The sequence below is a fragment of the Dipodomys merriami genome, unplaced genomic scaffold, assembly GCF_024711535.1.
Source record: "Dipodomys merriami isolate MVZ:Mamm:240054 unplaced genomic scaffold, mDipMer1.0.p SCAF_4, whole genome shotgun sequence".
In the NCBI taxonomy this organism is placed as follows: Eukaryota; Metazoa; Chordata; class Mammalia; order Rodentia; family Heteromyidae; genus Dipodomys; species Dipodomys merriami.
This window is the reverse complement of record NW_027205603.1, coordinates 12,148,418-12,161,361: the sequence shown is the minus strand read 5'-3', so window position 1 is coordinate 12,161,361 and position 12,944 is coordinate 12,148,418.

The following is a 12,944-nucleotide window of genomic DNA, read 5'->3' as shown; positions in this document are numbered from 1 at the left end:
CCAAGAAATTCTTATCTCCAAGTAACCACTAAAAAGCCATTAGTGAAACTGTGACTCAAGTATTAGGGTGCTACACATCTTGAGCAAAAAACGCTCAGACAGCAACCAGGCCTTGTGTACACACACACATACATACACACACACACACACACACACACACATACACACAAATTACCAACTATAGACAACTGAAAGGCTTGAGATGATCAAGTAGATACAAACTTTATTCAATTTAGGCTCATATAGAACATAGATGGATACTGGAGAAAAGCTGCTAATTTATCATGAACTTGATTAGGGGAACTTCAGATGCTGCTTTATTGTTAATGCATAGCTACTGGTGTGATGGAAGTGTTCACTATCTCTAACTATTTGTGAAGACCCAGCTGGGGTGACATTCAGCAAGCAAGAATAACAATACAGTGATATTTACTGTATTACCTCAGACCTGTCTCATCATTTTGACTTTGTGTCATAATGTAGATTGCAGAAATCTTTCTTTTTTTTTCTTTTTTTTTTTGCCAGTTCTGGCCTTGAACTCAGGGCCTGGGCTCTGTTCTTGAGCCTCTCTGTGCTCAAGGCTAGCACTTTACCATTTGAGCCATAGCATCACTTCTGGCCTTTTCTGTTTATGTGGTAGTAAGGAATCGAATCCAGGGCTTCATGCATGCTAGGCAAGCACTCTACCACTTAGCCACATTCCCAGTCCCTCTTTTTTAGGTTGATCCTGGGACTTAAACTCTGAGCCTCAGTGTTGTCCTTGCACCTTCTTTGCTCAAGGCTAGCACTTTACCACTTTGAGCTGTAGATCCACTTCTGGTTTGGGAATGGTTAATTAGAGATAAGTTTCCACAGACTTTTCCTGCCTGGGCTGGCTTCAAACCATGATTATCAGATTTCACCTTCCTGTGTAGCTAGGATTTACAAGCATGAGGCACCAGTGTCCAGAAACTAGAAATCTTGACTGCCTCTCCAATGTCTTATTGTTCAAGTCCATTGTTATGATAGTATAATGTTTATTGGTTCTGATGAACAGGAGTGTACATACACACATTTAGTAAGATATATGAATGAAAGACAGTAGGAAATAAATGCCACCCCCCAAATATCATACCTCAGGGAAACTTAGAGTGAACTGGGGCATGCACATCCAGGTACCACTTCCAAAGTGAAAAGGGTTCTGGATGTGCTCATGGTCGAGCACTTTTTGTCATGCCTGAGGCCCTGGATCCAGTTCCCAAGTACCATAAAGAAAAGGGAAAAAACAGAAAGAAAAACAATGTGAAAAAAAATACCTGACCCTACAGCCACTAAGAAACATGATGGTGAATAAGCTTCCTTGGGTTTTTGTTACAACATATCCCCCAATTTCTAATAGAAGCATAAACAGACTCTCATTTAATCTTTAATTGCAGCTTCTCAGAAGTCCTGGGGTAGGTGTGTATGTTTATCTCCATGATAAAGGGCATTGACTTCTGTTAGTTAGCCATGTTAATGAAGTTGGAGATAAAATGGATAAAGCTATGAATTTCCCTCTAATCACTGCTTTGGCTGCATACAAGTTTGTTTGTTGTTATCATTTTTTGCCAGTCCTGGGGCTTGAACTCTGGGCCTGGGTGCTGTTCCTGAGCTTCTTTTAATCAAGGCTAGCATTCTATCACTTGAGCTACAGTGCCACTTCCAGCTCTGAGTAGTTTATTGGAGATGAGAGTCTCGTAGACTTGCCTGCCCAAGTTGGCTATGAACCACCATCCTCAGATCTCAGCAACTTAAGTAACAAGGGTTATAGGCATGAGCCACCAGTGCCCACCTTTTGCACACAAGCTTAATATGTTATTATTTCATTTTTATCCAGTACCAGATGTTTTCTAATGTCTCTTATCGCTTCTTTTACTTGTGGCATATTGTTATTGTTATTAATTTTGTTGGTCCTGGGGTTTGAACCCAGGACTTAGGTGCTGACTCTGAGCTCTTTTTCTACCAGTTTGAGCCATAGCAGCACTTCCAGTTTTCTGGTGGTTAATTAGAGATAAGAGTCTCATGGGGCTGGAAAGGTAGCTCAGTGGTAGAGCGCTTGCCTTGCATGCATGAGGCCCTGGGTTCGATTCCTCAGCACCACATAAGCAAAAAGAAAAAAGCCGGAAATGGTGCTGTGGCTCAAGTGGTAGAGCGCTAGCCTTGAGCTGAAGAGCTGAGGGCCAGCGCCCAGGCCCTGAGTTCAGGCCTCACGACCGGATTCCCCCCCCCCCCAAAAAAAAAAAAGAGTCTCAGGAACTTTCCTTCTCTGGCTGGCTTTGAACTTCAATCCTCAGATCTCAGCCTCCTGAGTAACTAAAATTACAGGTGCAAGCCACCCGCAACTGGCTTTTTTTTCCCTCCAGTCCTGGAGCTTGAACTCAGGGCCTGGGTGCTGTCCCTGAGCTTCTTTTGCTCAAGGCTAGCACTCTACCATTTGAGCCACAGAGCCACTTCTGGCTTTTTCTGTTTTTGTGGTACTGAGGGATCAAACTCAGGGCTTCATGCATGTGAGGCAAGCACTCTACCATTAAGCCACATTCCCAGCCCCAGCTATTATTTTTTTAATAATAACAAAAAAAACTATGTTTTCATTTCCTGGAATTTGTTTTGGTAAATATAATTTTAAGTGTTCACAGAAGTAATACAGTTGGGAATTCTTCAGCTATTTGGTCATTGATTTCTAATTTAACAAAGAATAAATACACAATAACTCAGTAGTTCTTTCAGTGTTTTAAAATTTAATAGTATTTATATTGCAATGCACCATATATTCCAAACACACATTAAAAGAATGTGTGTGCATGAGTGTTGGCAGTGTTTTTAACTGAAATTCCTATAACTTCCATTAGGCCAAATTCTTTGTCAACTTTCAAGTCATTTTTTAAAAATGTTTCATTTACTTCTATCAATTCTTAAGACTAGAGTTTCCATAAACGAGTTCCCATTAAACTTCAGTCACATCAAATTATTTGTCATGTTTCAAGTCTCTCTCTCTATATACTATATACTTCATTTCCATCTACTTATATCAATTCCTGAGAGAGTAGAGCTTCTAGCTATTAATGTGGATTTGTCCTTTTCCTTTTAGTTATCAAATCCTGCCTTATGTTTTTGTTTAAACAGTACTTTCTTGATGAATTAAGTTTTGGTGTTTATTAACTATCCCCTTTGCTTCTAGTACTTTTTAAAAAAATTTTTCTGGATAGTCTATATTGTTCAATATAAACAACTATTCCAACTTTCTTAAGATTTTTTTTCATCCTTTTGTTTTTAGCCTATCTAAGTTCTTATATTTAAAGCATGTTTCTTCAATTTAGCATATACTTGGGCTTGAAAAACTTCACCTTTTAATTAGCGTGTATAGTACATTTTAATTCAGTGTATTTAGTGATATAGTTGGGTTTGCTGATTTTTTTCTTATTTGTTCCATTTGTTCTTGTGTTTTTTGGTTTTCCTCCCTTCTTTTGTCACTTGTACTTTTGCTGTAATATCTAAGAAATTATCTAATGTAATGTCACAAAGATTTATTCCTATGGTATCTAAGTGTTAAAGTATTTACACTGACATTTAGGTCTATAATATATTTTTAGTTAATTTATGCATATGGTGTGAGGTAGAGTTTCATTTTCATTCTTTTTAATGTATTTATATATGAACCCCAATAATAAATATCTAATACCCAAAGGGTTAAACTCCCTTAGCTGCCTCTGGAACATCAAGGCCAGCCTGGGCAGAAAAGTTCACAATTTCCCTTCTTAATCAATAGCTGAGTGCTGTCATGCATACCTATCATTCTATCTCCATGGGAGGACTGTAGGATTGGGCTAGCCTGTGCAAAAAGACCACTAGACTTCATCTCAATGGAGGAAATATGAGTAGTAGCACACGCCTGTCATCCAAGCTACTATGGGAAGCCTAAAATATGTAAACAGGCAGAGTGTGGCCTAAACATGGATGTATACCTGGACAAGAAGTGAGACCATATCTCTAGTGGCACAAAAATAAGCGGAACTCATAGCTCATGGGTGGAAATCCTGCCTAGCAGACACCATGCCTTAAATTCAACCCTTAGTACTTTCTGAAAAAACAACAAAAACTTTTAAAAAAAACAAGAGGAAGAAGGCAGATGAGGATAAGAAATCATAAAATAAGTGAATTAGATCAAAGTACAATGTATGCATGTATAGAAATACAATATGCTGTTATGCTATTACATATATAATAAACATAATGATAGTAACAACAATAATAATAAAGCTTAGAAAGGGAGCTAACCATTCAGAAATCAAAAACCACCTTCCAATAATCTCTTTAACTACTTAGGAAGATACCACTGCTTCCTGAAAACCTCCATTTTTGAGATGAGCAGTGATAATGCTAGAGGCCTAGAATGTGATGACATAATATTCAAAGGAAAATGTATAAGCAGACTTCATGATAAAAAAAAAAAAAGATGGGCTATACCATTTCCTTCTTTTTGAAGTGTTCTTTTTCTGGTATGGTTACATACTTCACATCTCTTAATGTTACAAGCCCAATAATATTACTTCCCCAGATTGGTCTGTTCAACACAATCCCAAACAAATCCAATCTTTTAAAAATATAATTCTAAAACTTACTTAAAAAACTGAAAATAGCCAGGCGCTGGTGGCTCACGCCTGTAATCCTAGCTACTCAGGAGGCTGAGATCTGAGAATCGAGGTTCAAAGCCAGCCCGGGCAGGAAAGACCGTGAGACTCCTATCTCCAATAAACCACTAGAAAACCGGAAGTGGCGCTGTAGCTCAAGTGGTAGAGCGCTCGCCTTGAGCTGAAGAGCTGAGGGACAGCGCCCAAGCCCAGAGTTCAAACCCCATGACCGACAAAAAATAATAATAATAATAAATAAATAAATTGAAAATAGTCAAAATGTATTTGAAAAAGAAAAAAGTTGGAGGCAATGCAAATTCAAACCATAATGCACCATCGAGAGTAGCTAAAATTAAAAAGTGTTAGAAAGGATGTAAAAGAACAAAAAGTCTTATACAGTACTTGTGAAAGTGTAATTTATAAATATAATCTGCAAAAAGTTTACCATTATACCAAAGCTGAATGCATGCCATCTTTGTTGTCATGATGTTTCATAATAAACCACTCAAGTTAAATAGTTTATAACAGCATTAACTCTCACACTAAGCTATAATGTTGGGCTATAAATTGATGTCAAAAGTGCTTTATATAGGTTTGTTCTGGAGACTTAGGCAAAAAGGACAACAGCTGCATGAGAAGTAATTTTCATAGGAATCACTGAAAATCAAAGTCTAATCAAAGAAGCCTGTTTAAGACTATTACACACTGTCTTCTAGGATCCTATCAGCTCAACCAAGGTAAACAGCAATGAGAAACAGAAGCAAATCTGGCCAACAGTATGAACGGGATAAGTATTTGTAGAAACAAAAATCCAAATTGTTATGGCTAGCATTCTAACATCCCATTCCTTGGTATTCACCCAATAGAAACGAATGCACAGCTGAATAGAAACGTTCAATATTATTATTTCTAATAGCAAAGAACTGTAAACAAAATCTATTGGCTGTGCAATCAGTTAAGAAAATTCGCTACATTCATATATACAGTAATGATAATGAAAGAACAAGAACCATGAACCCAAGAAACAGACCTGAAGACATAGCACAAGGGGCGCCTAGCAATAACAAGGCCTTGAGTTCAATGTCCAGTATTGCCAAACACACACACACACACACACACACACACACACACACACACACAACCACACCAAAACACAGCAAGTTGTACACAGACAAAAAAAGCTTCAATTTACATTTACAAGTGCAAGTAAATGATATAGTTTAAGGATGTATATTTAGGTGCAAATCCATTTTTTAAAGTAAAGATTACCATGAAAGTCAGAATGATTATTAGTGTTTTGATTGCTGTACCTATCACAGACTGGGTAAAGCTAGAACAGAAGTTTACCAGGCTACATTCTGGAAGCTGACAAGACAGAGGGGCTGCCCCTGGTGAGAGCCTATATGTTGCATAGTAATTTGATAGAAATGCAAGCTAGGACACATGAGAAATTCAGGCCAAATTTCATCACTTTATCAGCAACCAATTCTATAATAGTCCATTCATGAGAGTTCAGCCCTCATTACCTAATTAACCTTTAGAAGTGACAGTATTGGGGCTTGGGCACTGTACCTTAGCTTTCTCTGTTCAAGACTGGTGCTCCACAACTTGTGCCACACCTCTATTTCCAGAATTTGCTAGTTACTTGGAGATGCAATTCTGAAATTTGACTTTAAACTGAGATCCTCAGATCTCAGCCTCCTGAGTAGCTACAATTATAGACATGAGCTGTAACTTTGGGGGGTGGGTACTGGGGCTTGAACTCAGGTTTTTCTTTTTCTTTCTTTTTTTTTTTTGAACTCAGGTTTTTCTACTCATAGGTTTTTAGCACAAGGCTAGCCTCTACTGTTATGGTAACGCAGAGCAGCGAAGATGGAGATCATTTTTAGACCCAAACCAGGCTAGTGCCAGAAAGAAGTTTGGGTCCCCAGGGAGGGGGGGGGTTGTTTTGTTTTTTGTTCCATCGTGGGACTTGAACTCGGGGCCTGGGTGCTATCTCTGAGTTCTTTTGCTCAGGGCTAGTGCTTTGACCACTTCCGGTCTTCTTGTGGTTAATTGGAATCTCACAGACTTTCTTGCCCGGGCTGGCTTTGAACTGTGATAAGACTCCTGAGTAGATAGGATTACAGGCATGAACCACCAAGCACCTGGCCTTAAACCCAGAATTTTATATAAACCTCTAGTTCCATACAAAACATAGGCATTAATCAGATGCACAAAAGGTCAGGGAGGCTGACATCAATTTCTGACCAGGTAGGCAATTCCTGTCTAGTTGTGCAGAGATCACATTTACCTTGTTACTTCCCCTTCTGTACTGTTAGTAAAAGTAATGCTTTGTGGGCTTCCCCCTAAGTCTGCCCCAACCTGCATTCTAGCAACAGCCACCAGGCAACTTTCCCACAACTGTAAAGTCCCTTCGCCCAGAGGGGTTACTTTTGTCTTCTTCACTACCACTTGGGCCACAATTTCCGGCTTTTTTGGTACTTGAAAATACTGTACAGACTTTCCTGCCCAGAGTGGTTTCGAACCGTGATCCTCAGATCTCTGCCACCGAGAAGGTAGGATTATGGGCAAGTATCTCCATACTTATCCGGGTAAAGATAGAAATCACTGGTCATTTACAGTCACCTCGGTTCTTCATATGTAAGATTTAAACTTCCAGAATTTTCCTGGTTAAGTTGCTCAGAGACACCCCCTGCCCCATCTAACACGGATCTTAAATTAATCAAAACAATGGCAACATTTCAAATGATTTTTTTTTAGACTAGACCACACCAGCGTCGTCCTCAAAGGTGAGCTTGGCATTGAAGGCGGCCTCACGGCACATGGAGACATCTCCACGCGGTTTCCCCACGCGCCTTCAACACCCTACATGCACTAGGCACTAGCGGGAGAAGCCTGATTCCACCGTCCAATCCCGAGCGAGCGGAGGTCTTGCGCCTGCGCAGAGAGAAATAACAAGCACAACGTGGACGCCGTCGGTGGTTTGCGCCTGCGCCTTGGATTCGCCGTGCTGATTGGCTCCCATCTCGGAGGGCGACGCGGCAGTTCCGTTTTCACTTTCTGTCTTTTCTGCCCCTCCCCCCGCCTCCTCGCTTTTCTTTCCTCCTCAAGGTTTTACTTCCGGTGGCTGGCGCTCCGCGCGGGGAGAGTCGACGCGCTCCTTCCGGTGTGGCCGCCGGGAGCCGGGGTTGGTTCTCTGAGGGGAGCCGCGGCGCCAGGCGGGGCGCGAGGGGGAGCACGCGGAGGAGGAGCACGCGGAGGAGCTCGCGGCGTCGCTCGCGGCGTCTCCCGGCCAGACGGACGGTCCGTGCGGAGGGCGGGCGCCGCTGCCCGCTTCGCTGTGGTCTCCGCCGGCTGGCCGCCACGCCGGGACAGGAGGAATGTTCTGGCTGGAGAAGCCTGCGTGGAAAGCTCGGCGGTGACCTGGGCCGGTAAGCACCCCCCCCCCCGCCCACACCGGGTGTCGGGGCGCCCCGCGTGGAGCGCAGCGCGCGGGTCTCGGGGCCCGGCGCGGGCTCGTGGGTGGGGAGGCTCCGCCGGGACGGTGGTGGGGTGCCGCGTGGCGGGCCAACTCCAAGCCGCCGCGGCTCGCAAAAGGTCCCGGGAGAGTGGGGCGGGAGCGCTCGCGTGGCCCCGGCGCTTTATTAGACTTGGCTGCGAGACTCGCGACGGGCTCCAGGGCTCTGGCCAGACTCAGTTTCCCCACCTGCGAGAGCTCGAACTGAGTACATCTGGCCAGACTTAGTTTCCCCACCTGCGAGAGCTCGAACTGAGTACCAGTACACACAGAGAGAGAGAGAGAGAGAGAGAGAGAGAGAGAGAGAGAGAGAGAGAGAGAGAGAGAGAGAGAGAGAGAAGGCAGGGTTAAAAAGAACTTTGTTTGTGCCGCCTATCCGGGCTCCTGGACCCTAGGGGAGATAGATAATGAGTTCTAGATGTGAGTTTCCGACGGGCAGGCAAATCATTTCCCAAAGCTTTCTTTAATGCAGCTTGCTACTCAAGTTCCATTCCGCAGAGACCATGGTAGCGTGTGATTTTATTTATTTATTATTTGTTAAGTGTCCAGCCGGGCCTCCATGGTTCACAAGAATAATCCTAGCTATTCTGGAGTCTGAGATCCGAGAGGATCTCGGATGGTGGTTCAAGGCTAGCGTGGGCCCCTTAAGAATCCTTTATCTCTAATGAACGAGCAAAAAGAAAAGAAAAAGCAAAAAAAAAAAAGAAAAAAAGAAAAAGCAGAAAGTGCAGTTGTGGCTCAAATAGTCAGCCATGCTTGAGCAGATAAAGCCAAGGAACAGTATCCAGACTTGAGTTCAAGCACCAGTACTCACACACACGCACACTAAACAGAGTGTCCAACAGTCTGTCCGTAGATAATAGGTCATTTAGCAGCAAACTGGAATTATGCATAAAGAAAGTTACAATAGATGCAACCTAATAATTTGACCGGAGGTGGCATGCCCCCAGACATTGCAAACAAGGATTGGTAAGTGAAAATTCTCAAGTTGTTCTTATGTGTACCCTGAAACTTCAGTCCAGAGCCTGGGTGCTGCTCCCTATCACTGAGCTACAGCGCTACTTCCAGTTCTTTTGAGTCTCAAGGGCTTTTCTGCCTGGACTGGCTTCCAACCCCTATTCACAGATCTCAGCCTCCTGAGTAGTTTACAAACTAGGCGGGAGCCACCAGAACCCAGCTCAGGTTTTTCTTAAATCATAACTTGTCTGAAGTTTCTTAGGTAAACCATTTGTTCTCCCCCTATAAAGAAAATTAGAATGGTAAGGTTTATGCAAATGTTTTGTAGATTTTAAGTGCTGTAGTTTGGGTTCCTCTGAGAAGGGGGGGAGTATGGCTCAGGTGAGTGTGGGATAGTTAATGTTACAGAATTTTAGATTGGTGGTAATTCAAAAAGGCTTATTACGAATGTTCCTTAATAGCATTAGAAATAGTCTTGTGTTCAGAATCCTTGTTAGAGAAATAGGTAGCTGTTTATAGCATCTACAGTACATCAATAACTAGCCCAGTCTAGAAAAAAAGAAAGGTGACAGTATCTACAATTATTTTAAGGAAGACAAAGACAGTATTTGAAATGTTGTGTTCTCAGGATATTGGCCCAGATGTAATTTTAATTCTCTTTTCAAAAAGATATATCACATGCATCTCCTATCCCAAATGCATTTGCCTAAATGGATTAAAATCTGAAAAGTGCCTAAAAACTTGTCTGATAGTGTTTGTTATATTATAATAACAATATAGGGGCTGGGAATGTGGCTTAACGGTAGAGTGCTTGCCTACCATGCATGAAGCCCTGGGTTTGCTTCCTCAGTACCACATACACAGAAAAAGCAGGAAGTGGTGCTATGGCTCAAGTGGTAGAGTAGCACCCTTGAACAAAAGAAGCTCAGGGACAGTGCCCAGGGCCCTGAGTTCAAGCCTAGGAATGGCTAAATAAATAAATAAAAATTACAGTGAATGTGTTTATCTGTTTCTCAATTGCCGAACACTTATTTTCAAGATTTCCTTATAGTGACACAATGATGATTTCTCTGCTGCTGATAATAAACACACTTAAAGCACTCATGCTGGCATTTCTGTAGAACCAAGTCCTTTTGAGAATGCTAGGTAATAATCATCTCCATGCTAGCAGTACTAGATGGTAATGATATATATATATATATATATATATATTTTAATTTTTTTTGGTTGGTCGTGGGGCTTGTACTCTAGGCCTGGGCGCTGTCCCTCAGCTCTTCAGCTCAAGGCTAGTGCTCTACCACTTGAGCCACATTGCCACTTCTGGCGTTTTCTGCTTATGTGGTGCTCAGGAATTGAACCCAGGACCTCATGCATACAAGGCAAGCACTCTACCACTGAGCCACCTTCCCAGCCCCGATATTTTAAAATATATTTTACATATCTCACATTTTCCTTGGTGAATAAGAAGACAACTATTTTTGGCCTGGTCCAATCATCTTTGACTTATGTGACGAACATTCTTGGCTACCATAGTGTTTTAATAATTGTAGCTTTTTTATTTATTTTATTTTTTTTCAATTGTAGCTTTATATTTTGATATATCAGTATCTTTTGGTTCTTTAGCATTTTTTCTTTATGAAATTTAGAATTATCTCAGTTATTATAGAAAATCTTGTTAGGTATTATTTGTGATTGCATTGAATTTAAGTTTGAATTTGAGAAGAGATTCTTTTGAGGTTTTCCATCTAGGAAAATTGGTATGTCTTCCTGTTTTAATTTTTTGTGATACTATGAATATATACAGTTAAATAAATTTGTGTACTCCAATGAATAGGTACCTCAGAAACCTTGTGTGTGTTGATTCCATAAGGAAAATACTCCTTGCCAGATCACCAGAGTCTTCATTAATTTTATGTCAGATATTCTTTTTTTTTTTTTTTTTTTGGTCTGTCGTGGGGCTTGAACTCTGGGCCTGGGCGCTGTCCCTCAGCTCTTCAGCTCAAGGCGAGCGCTCTACCACTTGAGCCACAGCGCCACTTCCAGTTTTCTGGTGGTTTATTGGAGATAGGAGTCTCACAGTCTTTCCTGCCCCGGCTGGCTTTGAACCGTGATCCTCAGATCTCAGCCTCCTGAGTAGCTAGGATTGCAGGCGTGAGCCACCAGCGCCCAGCATGTCAGATGTTCTTTTGACTTGCTTATAGTTGTATCAGTTACATACTTTCCTTGTTTATTTTCAGTTGATTTTGAATATTAGGTAGACTCCCACTGCATATCCTGTGACTTTTGTTAAACATGTTTTTGCGATTCATTTATGTTGAAGCATATGCCTGTCATTCAGCAATTTAGACTCCTTTACATTTATTTTAAAACCTATTGAGACTGAAAGCTACTGCCTCATGCCTATAATCCTAACTATTCAGGAGGCTGAGATCTGAAGATCATAGTTTGAAACCGGCTGGGGCAGAAAATCCATGAGAGACTCATCTCCAGTTAACCACCAAAAAGCCAGAATGAGAGCTGTAATTCCAGTAGTAAAATACTAGCCTTGGGCAAAAGAAGCTCTGGGGCAGGGCCCAGTTCTTCAGTTCAAGCCACAGGACTGGCGGCCCCTCCACCTCTCCCCCATACACACGTCTCTCTGGCTCTGAAACATTTGACCCATTTGCATTAATGTAGTGGGTCTTTGCATTTTTTTCATTGTTTATTTATTATTACCTCTCTTTTTTATATTAATGTTCTAGGACTTGGGGATTTCTCACAGTGGAAGAGCAGCAGCATTTGTCTGGCAAATGCAAGGCTCTAACTTCAGTCCTCAGCTCTGCTAAAAAAAAAAAAAGCTAATTTAGTCCATTTTTTCATCTAGTTTGGAAATTGTGTACTTTTCAAATTTTAGAATTTTCCTAGAAATATGCACCCTTGACTATTCTCTTTAAACCTTTCTTAGTTAGAATCATTCATTTCATCCAATCTCTTTGTGGTTATAACTTTTTGTTACCATGTGCTTGAATTCTTCTAAAATTTATTACTGGAGAGATAAGATACCAGGTAGATGAGTGTCTAACTAGCTTATTGTGGTTTACAACCAATGCTTGTTTATATTTCCTACATTTTTACTACTTCATTATTCAGACTTCATTGTTTCTTTTATCCAGCTGGACCCATCTTCCTCCTATATATTAAAATACTTTCTTTGTAAAGGTTTTTATTGAAGGTTTGTTGATGAAGTCTAAAAGTGTCTTTCACTATCACTTAAAAATATTTTTGCATAGAACACTCATTTAATTGGTGCTTGTCTTTTAGCATTCTAGAGAACTCATTCCTTGTATTTAACTTACATTGTTGCTGTTAAGTCACCTGTGGTTGGTAGATTCCTTTTTCTCTGACTGCTTTTGGTATTTTTCTCTTAGTCTTTAGCATTCTGCTGTTTCTTTTTTTTTTTTTTTTGGGTCCAGTGGTGGGGCCTGAACTCTGGGCCTGGGCGCTGTCCCTCAGCTCTTCAGCTCAAGGCTAGCGCTCTACCACTTGAGCCACAGCGTCACTTCCGGCTTTTTTCTTTTTACTTATGTGGTGCTGAGGAATCGAACCCAGGGCCTCAGGCATACAAAGCAAGCGCTCTACCACTAAGCCACCTTCCTAGCCCCTGCATTCTGCTGTTTCTGTGATGTGTCTATCTTGCTTGGATTGTTTGGCTTCTTTCGTTGTGTTCAAGTCCTGGAGCTTAAACTTGGCCTGGGTGCTGTCCCTAACCTTGTGTACAAAGCTACCACTATACCAAGTGAACTACAGTTCAACTCCCTGGATTGCTTGGCGCCTTAATTTGT